This window comes from Diadema antillarum, unplaced genomic scaffold, assembly GCF_040938485.1.
Source record: "Diadema antillarum isolate AM-2024a unplaced genomic scaffold, OU_Dant_1.0 scf00000007, whole genome shotgun sequence".
NCBI lineage: Eukaryota > Metazoa > Echinodermata > Echinoidea > Diadematoida > Diadematidae > Diadema > Diadema antillarum.
Genome location: NW_027270896.1, coordinates 4,592,772 through 4,605,173, shown reverse-complemented (window position 1 = coordinate 4,605,173; position 12,402 = coordinate 4,592,772). Strand labels below are relative to the sequence as shown.

At 42.9% G+C, this 12,402-nt stretch overlaps 1 pseudogene; it reads left to right on the top strand.

Annotated features, from left to right (window-relative positions):
* The window catches only part of LOC139716782 (uncharacterized), a 28,427-nt pseudogene extending 17,028 nt beyond the window's left edge, over positions 1–11,399 (top strand).
* Positions 11,400–12,402: the final 1,003 nt, after the last annotated feature.

Below are 12,402 nucleotides of genomic sequence, written 5' to 3'. Positions count from 1 at the left end.
CATTTGGAAAAATGGAAGTACTGTATATGTATGTAAAGCTAGCAACCCATCACCCAAACAATTCTTCCTATTAACTACCTTTCCTGACAATTTCTACCTTTACAACTATCCTGCAGCAAAAACTTTCTATGTGTACACGTACATGTCCCCTCCCTCTTTCAATCCTCCCATTGCCAGATACAGTTGATATCTTTTACTTCACAAATTGACATTGAAACTGTTTTCCTTTTAGTAGCATTATTCATTATGCTCTGACATGCTCTTTTTTTATTAACTGTTGCCTCACCATTTGTCACAAAATTAGCATGCTAATACTGAAGTGAAGCAGCTTATTTTTTCTTCTATAACTATAGCTATGCTATTTCTATATTAAACTGTGCTATTTGCTTTGAATTCAGATGATTTTCAGACTTACATTTGTTTTTTGTTTTTTCATTTTTCTTTTGCCTTTGATTTTATTCTGAACCATAGTCCAAATTTCAAGCTTGGGCGTATTGTGTTGGTTAGAGATCTCTCCTCTTGTATCGTGTAGGGATCAATTTTCATTAATATTACATGAAAGGCTTACCATTATTGTCATTTTTAATCATCGTCAGTGATGATGATAATGATGCTGGCAGTGTTGTTGTGACTAACATGTTTGTGTGTGTTTGTGGAATCTTAAACAGTGCTCCTTCTCAGATATTTAGCATGTTGGTCTGGAAGCATTTTACATTAAGTCATTTAAACTACTATGCGCGGCACTTCTTTTGAATATCATGAAGATAACATGGTCATCTCTCTCTACTTTGCTGTTTACTCCATACTAAACACATATCATTGCTTTCCTTCGTCATCCTTGCTAGCTAGTGTGTTCAGCAGGGTTTTTTTTTTTTGCGGCGAGCTTGCGAGGTTTTTAAAGGACAAATTCACCCTCTTAGACATGTGGGTTTTGTAGATGCAGCAATATTAGTAAAACACATCAGTGAAAGTTTGAGGAAAGTTGGACATTCCGTTCATAAGTTATGAATTTCTGAAGTTTCTGCTCAGTCACGACTGGACGAGAAGACCAGTATAGTTTGTGATGTCACATGTGTACAACGATATAAAGAAAGAATAAAGAAAATTCAACACATTTTCACTTTTCTGGCATAATAAAAAAACCCTTGACTTCTCTCTTTCAGAAAGCAGGGGGAATAATATACCATTAACATACGTCAGTAACAAGTCAAAGAAAAGTGCACTTTATTCAAAAAGTAAAGTTTTGTGAAATTCTCTTTTTATTTTCCTCATATGGTTGTAGGCATGCGACATCATACACTGTGGTAGTCTTCTCATCCAGCAGTGACTACGCAGATGCTTAAAAAACTCATAACTTTTGAACGGATTGTCCGATTTTCCCCAAAGTTTCACTGATGTGTTCTACTAATAGTGTTGCCTTCACTCAATCCAAATGTACATAAAGGTGGACTTGTCCTTTAACTTTTAAAAGTAGCTCCCTGCACTAACTCTTTTCTACCTCCCCTGTCCCCTCCTCAGCAAGCCCTAGCTAAGTGGGTGCTCACCCAGAATGCTGGCATACCTCCTCTGGTAGATGGTTTTAATGTAATAGATGCAGCAATATTCACGAAGTTGACAGCCGTCACTCTGCAGGGAGCTGGTGGCCACTAGTTGCTTCCAGGAGCTCAAATATAATAGGACATCCTGTGGGCAGATATATTATATCATTGTTACTCATTGTCACGCAGTTGTGTTTATAGGCTGTGTATCGAACAAAAGTGGGGGCAAAACTTGGAATAAATCAAATCAGCTGTGAATGCAAGATTAATATTTACTCATCTTATAATGACCTTGGGATTTTTTTTGGGGGGGTCTTAATTGATATTGTAAAACTATTGACAGTCAAGATGATGGTCATGAAGTGATACTGTTCTATGATTCATAGCAAACATGAAAGACACCTGGCAGAAAAATCCTGTCATTGGAAGACTAGGGAAGTTTTGATACACTCAACATGAAATAGAATGAAAATTTATTTCTTGTGTTTGTTTATCATTCTTTGTGTGTGTGTGTGTGTGGGGGGGGGGGGGGGTGGATGATAATTTTGAATTTTCTGTATATTTGTACTAGTAGCTCTAATGTCACTTGTCACCTCATTGTGGGTTGTTTTTGTTTGTTTGTTGTTTTGAAGGGGAGGGTTGAGGTTTTGCAAAATAGTGCATTTTTTTTTTGGTGGACAGATGCTCTAGACGCTCAAACTCGTGTGTATAATGTTTATTGGGTCTGCAGCAGGTTGGTTTTAGCGATAGGAGGACAAGTAAAAGAATTCAATGTACATGTATCATCTTCTCATCATAGAGATACATTTGCAAGAGAAAGGAGACAGCTGATGGGAAAAATCTCTGTGTATGACAGAAATTGCCTTTTACCTTTACCAAGAGAATAGAAAAATGTCTAGGGTAGTGTGTAGCGGGGGGCAGTGGTTTCAACTGGAAAACGGCTTCATTTTGTGTTTATATACGACAGTCATCTAAAACAATGTTGATTATCTGAAAAAATTGAAGTGCTTTCTGAAGAGTTGAAATGTCTGTCAAGGTGATAGCTTTGTTAGCCTTCTCCGATACTCCTGGTCTACCAGGACAAACTGTCCACCAGAGTCCTACTGTTTGTTACATTATAAAGGATCATTTATCTTACGTGTGTTTGTTCAAGGTCCAGTGACATCAAACCCCCACTCCGGGTCCACCCCTCGTTCTTCAGCCTTGTGCGAGATATCTTCAGCGCCGCGCCCAAACCACCCGGCTGACGCCTCGCCAAGCCTGGCCGCGAGAGCCTGGCGAACTGGCAGCGCTCCCCCCGGTCAGCATGCTGAGCAAACTGGGGCCGTCTTACAGCCGAGCTGGGCCAAGGTGGTCGACGGCGCCATGAAGTTCCTCAATGGCGAGATCAGCGTCGTGCCCGAGGTCATCCCCCCGCGTCCGCTACGATGAGGAGAGGCACATGTGGCAGTGGGCGAAGTGAGAAGTGACCTCCTATACTTGCCTGATTTTAACTCTAATGATACTTGCGACCTGATTGTGTACAGTATGTCCCAAAAAAACCCACAATGACAGAACTTGGAGGGAAGGGATTCCTGACAATGCTCTACAAAAATCCTTATTTCCCTTTGACCACTGAAGCAAATTGAATGGGGTTTTCTGTAAGATGTGGGCAATCAGTTATAGTTTCATACCCTGAAATTGTGTTTGGATTGATTCACTATTTTTTAAGTTGCCATTGTGGAGGGTGCTGTTGTAATTCTTTTTGGGACATACAATGTTATGTCAGTGCTATTTTTGAGAGTGTGGTCCTAAATGGGTAAAATGCTTTGTGCTTCAGTAATGATCCAACATATTGCACTTTGATACTTCCATAGCTGTACATAAAGAGCTTCATCACAAAATGGGCTAATTGTCATTTTTAAACATTTCTATGTACATGTAGTCCATCATCAAATAGAGCATGTGGTAATAAAACCTCAGTGATACCTCACTTGTGGTATAACAAGAAATATTTGTGAAGTTATGATTGAAAATATCCTGTGTTAGCTGTGACTACAATGATATGGCAGAAACAATAGCATATCATTTCTCGGTGTAACTCAGGTGTAAGTTTCCTTTAGTGTGATGACTAGCAAAGTGAATCACTTAGGAATTGCACCATACTCAGTGATCCCTTATCTGCAAAAGCAGTGAACTCCATATCCTATTTCGGAAAATGGTCTGGGAAATATAACATGGACATTTTCACCGTCACTTTGTAAGCAATTTAACAGATGTATTACACTTTGTAAGCATTTCTGTCTTGAAGCTAATCCATGAATATCTTCCAGTTCGGTGTAGGTTTAGATGAAGCTACAAGAAGTGACATTTGTAACACAAGATTCAGGTGTGGAAGATGGACCTCAAAGAAGAAGAAGAAATGAACGATTCATCACAGGGCATCTAGGAATTAAAACCATTAAAACCATCAATAATGATATGTACATTGCCTAGTAGATGACCCACATTCTAAGGCAAATATTAAAGATGGAGTGTCCCTCCCATCAAAGCACATCCAGGTTTATAGCCGTCATTTTTCTTTATTATTCTCCCTCAAGGCGAGCTACCTCCTGACTCGGAAGAAGAGCTGGTGACCCTCTTTAAGCAGTGGCTTGACACCTTGCCCGGCATGAGGGCCGTACCACCGCAGCCCAAAGAAAGTAGCACCAGCACCACTACCACATCTTTAGAGTAAGAGAGTTCACTTGCTCTTCGAACCAGATAATGTTGTATGTACTTGGCTGGAACTCAGACCTTGATTTACCGTTAAGATGACTGGATGTAAACAGTGATGTCTTTTATGTTATACATGTATGTCCTGCCCAGTAATGACAACAACAACAACGTTTTGGTCTGTTAAAGATTGTTAAAGAAATCTGAAATCTTGTGTTGAGCATTATTTTGCCCACTTACTAGTATGTTAACTTGTCAGTCCAGGACCCTGTTTTATGAAGAGTTAAAATTGATTATATAGTTGATTTCAACTGTAAGTCTATGGCTGTCTGTGTGGTAAGGAAATTTAAAATTGATTTTATCTTTTGATAAAACAGGGCCCAGATGGCCAATGATCCGATTTTTGTCTTCTATCAGACTTTATCAAGCTTGGTAAAAACTTTGACAACACATGTACTACTGTAATGTGTATACATTCTATAGTAACTGTGACAGACAACAACAACAACATCAACAACATCAAAACTAGATCATGTGCAGCATATAATGGAGGAAGTCCTTTGCCAGTGTAGTAGGGTGCCTTTATGGCCTGACATAATGCATAATGTGAAATTTACCAGGCTATGTCATTATTCATCTTTATTATCAGCTCAAGTAAGTCTGCTGCAGTGAATATCAAGACAAGCTTCGCTGAACAGGTGAGAAGCAATGATTGCACATGTACATCTCTTACCTAGTTCTGTTTCTCCAACGGACATGTGTGTTGCTACAAGTTGTAGAACAGTGTCAACTTTAGTTACATGCATGTGGTTATCCCCTACTTAGCTATATTATCAGTTGTCATATCCTGATAAATAAAGAGCAATGTTGATGACAGCACACGAATGCATGTGTTTTTTGGCCCTTTCTGAAGACTGCTTATTGTGACAGACCTTAAGTTTTGTCGTACCATTCTTGTCTTCTTACTATCTTTCTTTTGTTTTTCATGTAAGGATTGATTTCCAGTCCTATAAAGTTGATGGAAACAGTTACTACTTAAAGCCCAAACAAAGCACTGGTACGCCTGCAAAAGTTGTCAAATTTCGCTCCCAAATGTGAACGTATGCTTAGGAAATGTGCAGGATAGCGATGTTATTACAAGATATTCGATGGGTAACGACGAAAATGCGAAATATTAACCAAAAAAGATTCATTCTCAGTACTTACCCGAACGGGGCCAGGCTAAACTCGGACTCGGGGGTAACTCAGCTTCGATTTGACGGCGGGATGAGTTGTAATGGTTGTCCCTCTGATTGTACAATGTTGTCTTATGGGAGCGGCCTGTATAAACTAGCGCTTCGTGTTCTGGCTACTCGCAGTAATGGTTCGAGTAGTTACAACGCGCGCATCAAAAACCTCTTTTGCGCGCATGCAAAATTAGTGTGCGCCTATCAAGCACCTCTAAAACAATCAAAGGCGCTTGATAAACAACAACAAAAACTCCAAAGACCGCGCGTTTCAGCAATTGAGGACCGCGCGCTGTCATTTTTGTTTTGCTTTGTACAGGATTACGTTAGCTTGCACTTTCCTGTCCATTCAGTTAGGCCTCATTTGGTATTATGCAGTGGCCAGTAGAATGTGGCGATCACTTACTGCGTGTGAATTGTCTGAAGTAGGGTCGAATTTTTCCCGAGACCAAGTTAGTCTGGAGCCTTCTGGAATAAAAGTAGGTTTTCCTACTATTATTATTTTTCTCAAAATACTCCAAACCGACTCATCTTTCCGGCAAACCGCGTCAGCCAGGTAAGTTTCTTAGTGGACTCTTTCGATATATTGCAAGCAAAAATGAAATGGTGCTAGACGGGTTCTCAAGCACTTACCGAAACTTAGTTTTCACTTTAAATAACACACTAATAACTCACACTTTAATTATTTGCAATTTCTACACACATAATAACTCACACCTTAATCGTTACTTTTTGATTTTTTTTCCCTTCAATGTATAATTTTCTGTCCTTCTGTTAAGGTATATTTGTATATTGTTTGTTTATTTGTGGCAAAAACAGCAGCCCTGCAAAGAGTAATGTACTCTTTCTTCACATGGAAGTGTGGAATTCTCATGGTCATGTACATCTTCTTGTTCATTTTTTCCCTCTTAAAATTTGTTTCTCTGCTACTTCTTAAAGGAAAGGGAGAGGTACAGCCAGCCTCATAAGGCCTTCGTCTATCGAATGCCAGGTTACAGCGCCATCGTTGGGCCGGTCAAGGGCGTGTTCGGCAAGGAGACCACCCAGAACAAGGCCCGGGAGCATGCCCTCCTCGTTTCGGACAGACCGCCCTACGTCACCATCCTGTCTCTTGGTAGGTATATTATGACGTCACCCTTTGCAGTGTAGGAAGGCATTTGCTCAGTATTTGAAACATCAGGAGGGCAGCAGCCATTGTAATTATTCCTGTTTGTAAGAGAGCACTTTTACAGGAGGGTCTCACCTCAACGTGTATTGTACAGTCCCTTTTAGCAATACTTGTTTATCACACAAAGAGTAAACCACGTATGAAAGTGCGTTATACAATATGCAACTTTCTCAAATTGTACACTTCTGCGTTTGGCTTTGTGTTGTTCTGTGTGTGAAGTGTGACTTCAGGTAATGGCAAATCTTTTTCATTCTACAGTGTGTGGACATGTTTAGCCATCTCCATACAAATATTTCTGTTAGAATTGGAATTCAGTGTTATTGCTTAGGTATCACTGTGTTTGTTGAATATTTGTACACCAGTACGAGATGCAGTTGCCCGATTACCGAATGGAGAAGGAACCCGGGCAGCAGTCTGCGAACTCCTGAAAGACTCGCAGTACCTCGCCGAGTCCAGCGACGGACAAATCAACAACGTCGTGAGTGGCGCCCTCGATCGACTTCACTACGAGAAGGACCCGTGCATCAAGTACGACGTCAACAGAAAGCTGTGGATCTACCTCCACCGTGACCGAACGAAGGAAGAGTTCGGTAAGACAGGATGCGTTTTAATAGCAAATTAGGCATGCAGTGATAGAACGTCATGGCAGTGCCTGTATTTTTGAGTCTGCAAATGGAAGAAGTTTTATGTCATGATGTCCATATTGCAGTGGAGCACATGCCAAGGATGCCTCACCTGTAGATGTGCAGCCGTGAACATACACTTGTGTATCTTTCAAATGAAACACAAATCACAATCTTGTTGCTGTAGAAAATCTCGCTTTTGTGAAATAAAGAAGTACATAGTAGTATTAGTTGTAACATTAAAAATGCAAACAACTTTTTCTTTCATTTCGTTTATTCATTTCCATTTCTAATAAAAATTATATACAACAAATGCAATGCATGCAATACATTGAATCATCTCTTTCTTCCAATCTGAAATTATGGCTTTGTTTAAAGTTGATGTTAAATAAACAGAGAACTTTGCAAAACGGGCTCAGAGGCCTTGGGGGAAAAAAGTCCTCTAGACATTAGAATTGTATACAGTAGGCACAATCAACAAATTACATTAATACATGTGCAATAATACAGAACACATATCACACACACGACTCCAGGAGATGGTGAAACATTAGACAATCAGTATTTAAGCGAGAGAGTATTTTGAAAGATGATTTGAATAACCTTAAGTTTGAACATCAACAAATCTCACTTTAAGGAATTCCAAACAGTAGTAAAGCTGAAGTGTAGAGTTCTTTTTGTGTAAAAGGCACTAACCATGAACAAATGAAAATCATATACATTGCAGGTGTTATAATACATGGTGAACACTACTGTTTATACTAAAAACAAGTTTTTGGGTATGAAGGATATGAAATCACAAATCTTCAAAGTACACATTTTTTTTTTTTAAACGGTGGTGTGCAAAAGACACAGCGAGCAAGATAGTTACTACCTGTACATGTGCATATTCCTTTCTTTTGTGGTTTCAGTATGAATTCATCTTTGACTGATTGACATGACAAAACTGAGTGATTATGCAGCAGTACAGTCAACCTCTTGCCTAAGTCGAATCTATTTGGACTGAAAAAATTGTTTCGACTTAGAGAAAATTCAACTTGTGAGGGATAAAAATCAATAGAACGTAAAGGGAAGAGGACTTGAAAAGACCTTCGACTACGGTGATTATTCGACTTAAGCAAGGTTGACTGTTCTTTTATTTGCTCTGTCTGACCTCTAGAACGGTTGCACCAGGAGCAGGCAGCTGAAGTGAAGGCAAGGAAGTCCATCGCACGGCAGACAAAACTCCTTCCCAAGATGGTGGTAAGATGGTCGAACCTTGTAGCTTCGTGATAACACTGACCCTGCTCTGTTGTCATTCAAGAAGTTTATTAGTAGTATGGAGTTGGTAAAAAGGAAATAATGAGTGTCAACTCCAGAAGTGAACTGTTTAGCAGTCACTGTTTAGCTTTTTGTGATCCACTGTGCGTGGACTTTATAGAGTGACCATGGAAAAGAGAATAAAGAATGTCATGATTATAGTACCTGTAATAATGATACTGAATGCTGACGCACAAAATGTATTCACCAAAGACCTTTTGGAGCCACTTGTTGCTTGACCATACCAGCAGATGATATGATGAAAAGTCTTTGTAATTATTAATCAGGCAGCATTTGTACGTTTTTTTTTAAGTTGTTGAGAGAAGTTTAATTGTATATTTGTTCATACATTTGAAGACAGGTCTGAATACTGAATAGTAACTTAATTTTTTGTCCTACTTGTAATAGAAAGTTGTTTCTTGAGGATTTATTTGCTCATTTACTTCCAGACTGGTATGAGGGACTCTCCCATCAGTTTCCCGACATCCAGACCTGGTTCTGCTCTGAGCGACACAAGCAGCGAGAGCCTCAGCATAGAGGTGGTCAGTCCAAAGGCATCTCCCGGCAGAGCGGCCAGCCCAAAGCAGAGTCGGAAGAGTCCAGCATTCATGAAGACGAATCCAGTGGGCGGCTTCCTCACTGGAGGAGACAGTGGGGTTGGGAGCTTTGTCACTTCTGGCGGGAAGAGTGATCCACAAGGTGCGAGCATCTCGTTAGCATCTACGGTTAGCGGAGGAAAGGTGCTGCCAGGAACTGTTTTCAGCCAGGCCCCGTTCCTTATCAGCCCTCAGAAGATGGGCTCTTTGCAGTCTGCTCTCCGAGGTTTGCACCAGGCTCCTGCATCGGTGTCTAGTGCCAGCAGCGACAGCTTTATCAAGGCACAGCTATTAGCTGCCAAGAGCTCCCCAGGTATCGGTGAGGGTGGCCTGCTCCACACAGCTTTACCTCCACATTCATTAAGTGGAACTTCACAAGGACCAATGGGAGGCTCCGGTGATGTCGTGTCTAAAGTCCTCGGAGCCAGCAAGGATTCCAATTCCGAGGTGCTCCGCAGCACCCTGATGAAAAGTATGTCAGTTCCCTGTACACTCCCTGATGGAAAGGTAGTCATGATTACTCCATCGGGTGCAAAGAAAAAGAGAGCGAGGAGTGGTAGTGGCGGACGAAAGAGAGTTAACTCTCCACAGATTGGAGACCTAGCTGCTTCTTTTGGTGGACTGTCAGAGGCTGCCAAAAGTGGAGCTACCATTGCCGTTACCCCGAGTGCAGTGACAGTTAGCCAAGGCGTGGCAAAGCAACCACGTAAAGGTGCCACGGCTACTCCAAGTCCATTGACGATTGGTGCTACCAAGCTCACAACAGTCAGCGAAGCTCTAGCTCTCAAGAGAGCAGAGGCAGCACTGCAGAGTGGCAGGCAACAGTCGAGGGGACACTCTACCATTACTCTGCCCCATGGTGCCCTCAAGGGTCAGACAGTGAAGAGCATTTTGGCAAGTGTCGGAATGTCCCTGTCCAATGCGTCTGTCACTGTCTCAAAGATGGACACCCCAGGAACTCTGCCACCTGGCAAGCAGAGTAATGCCAAGATGAAAGATAACAGGAAGTCATCTGTCTTCTCCATGGTAAATCTGTTGACAAACTCTCAAGCGCAGAAGGGCAGGCCGGCCTCAGCTCCTACCGTCAGTGGCACTAAATCACCTGTTCCGAGTATGCAGCACACCTTCGGCCATCAGACAATTGGCTTAACAACTGTCACGAAGGGCGGTCAAATTGTAGTGCAACCAGTCGCTCTGGGAATAGACCGACCAAGATCTGCATCGTCGCCAGCTTCTTCTGTGGCTTCCACCAGCCAAGCATCCCAGTCCCTTACAATAAAGCAATGCCGGTCGGAGTTGCGAAGCAGCAGGTAGGCTACGGTGGAACAGCAGCGGAAGAGCTGAGTAAAATGCAGGCAGGCGATATTAAAGTGCTGACTTCTCAAGCTGGAGTCGATGAACATGATGGCTCAGGGAGGAGCAAGCCTTCAAAGAAGAGTGGGTCAAAGCGAGCGTTCACACAAGGACAAGCCGCGGCCGCGCTGGCTCAGGCAAAAAAGGCAGCAGCAGCTAACGAATTGAAAGACTTTACCTCAGTGCCACTGTCAGTGTTGTTACCTGGGGCACGTCCAGGAGGACTGGCTGGTATACAAAAGGGAGCTCTGCCATTCTTAACGAGTCCCTTTCTCCCTGGAGGCCAAATCCCTCTATCGAGCTTGACAGATGGAAAGGGGGTCATTTTCCAAATGCCACCAGGCTCCAACATCATGTCGTTGCCCATGTCGGGTGTACCCAATGAGCTGCCAAGGTCAGGAGTCACAATGGCCAAGAGTTCTGCATCCACCGAAGCTTCTGTAGTGGCAGCTGCAGCCACCTCCCAGCCCTTGAGCCATCGGCTCCAGCCTGTGCAAATACAACTTACTGCCGTCTCACAATCACCGACGCGCACCACGTTGACAACTGCTGCTCCTGCAAGGGGAGGATCACCGGCACTCCCTCCGAACATCGTGACAGCAACTATACGGAGTGCTCTTGCCGCAGCACAGTCCAGGAGCGCCACACCTCCTGCCACTCAGCACAAAGGCATCTCATCATTAGCGCTGGGTAACACCGTCCCTTCGATTATAGAGCAGCTACCCGGATCTTCTCAAACGGGTTCTGGCACATCAGTGACCAAGCACACAGTACCTCCCAGAGTATTGCTGCACCCATCCCTGCCTCAGTGTTTGTGGCATCTCACATGGGAACAACGGGTGGGCCTCTACCACCAGTTGCCCAGTCAACGCAATCCCCTGCTCTGTCCAGACCTCCTATGACCCTCACCACTGATGCCAAGACCACACCCTTGTCGGCATCATCAATAGCTAGTATAATAGCGAATCTTAAACAGAACCCCATGGCTGCTATATCTCTCCCGCCTTTCCCAACCTCTGCAGCTCCTCCTCCGCCCACACCGCCGCCTCCGCCTCCGCATCCTCCACCAAGATTTGTCCGACCACCTCCGCAGAGGTCATCAGCTCCCAAGACTCCTCCTCGATCCCAGGCAGGGAAGGTGCAGACCCCGCCCACCTTCGTGCCCCCTATGACTGAGACTACCACCGTGCTGACCACAGCTGCCCCTCCGCCAGCTTCCACAACCGTCTCCTCTACTCCCCTTGCCCCTCCCTCGGATCCTCCCACTCCGACAGTGACAGCTCCCACGACCCCAGTATCACCTGCCCCTGTCTCAGAGTCCGGCATTCCTGTTTCAAACTTTTGAGCGGATAATCCCACCCATTGAGGCCAGAATCACGAGAGGAAAGACCAAAGGGAGGACAAGTCCACCAAGAAAGACACCTAGGTTGTGTTGGATTGTTTTGTCTTGTTTGTTGTGTGTTTTTCTGTTTTTACTCATGTACATCTGCTTCTCACCTGGAACAATACAGCACTTGCTCACAATTAGAATCTTCAGCACCATACAGGTGCCTTGCTGCTGTTCACACACAAAAGCATCTTAGAGTTCTATGGATATTTCAATTTCATTGAGGTGGTATTTGGGCGATTATGTGGTAATATAAAATATTTATCTAATTACATATTTCAATGACAAATTGATATGTATGTAAATTTTAGTGTTTTCAGCAAAATACTTTTGCTCTAAAGGGAAATTGAACATGTGTGGCTCTATGGAAGTCCACATGGCATTTTGTATCAGATATCGCAGCCGAACCTTTCATAATGCATTAATGTTCATTAATGTGTCTTTATTGTTATCAAGGCCGACATCATTCATATTGATGATGGTTTCATATTTGCCAAAAGTCAAATAATACATAAATG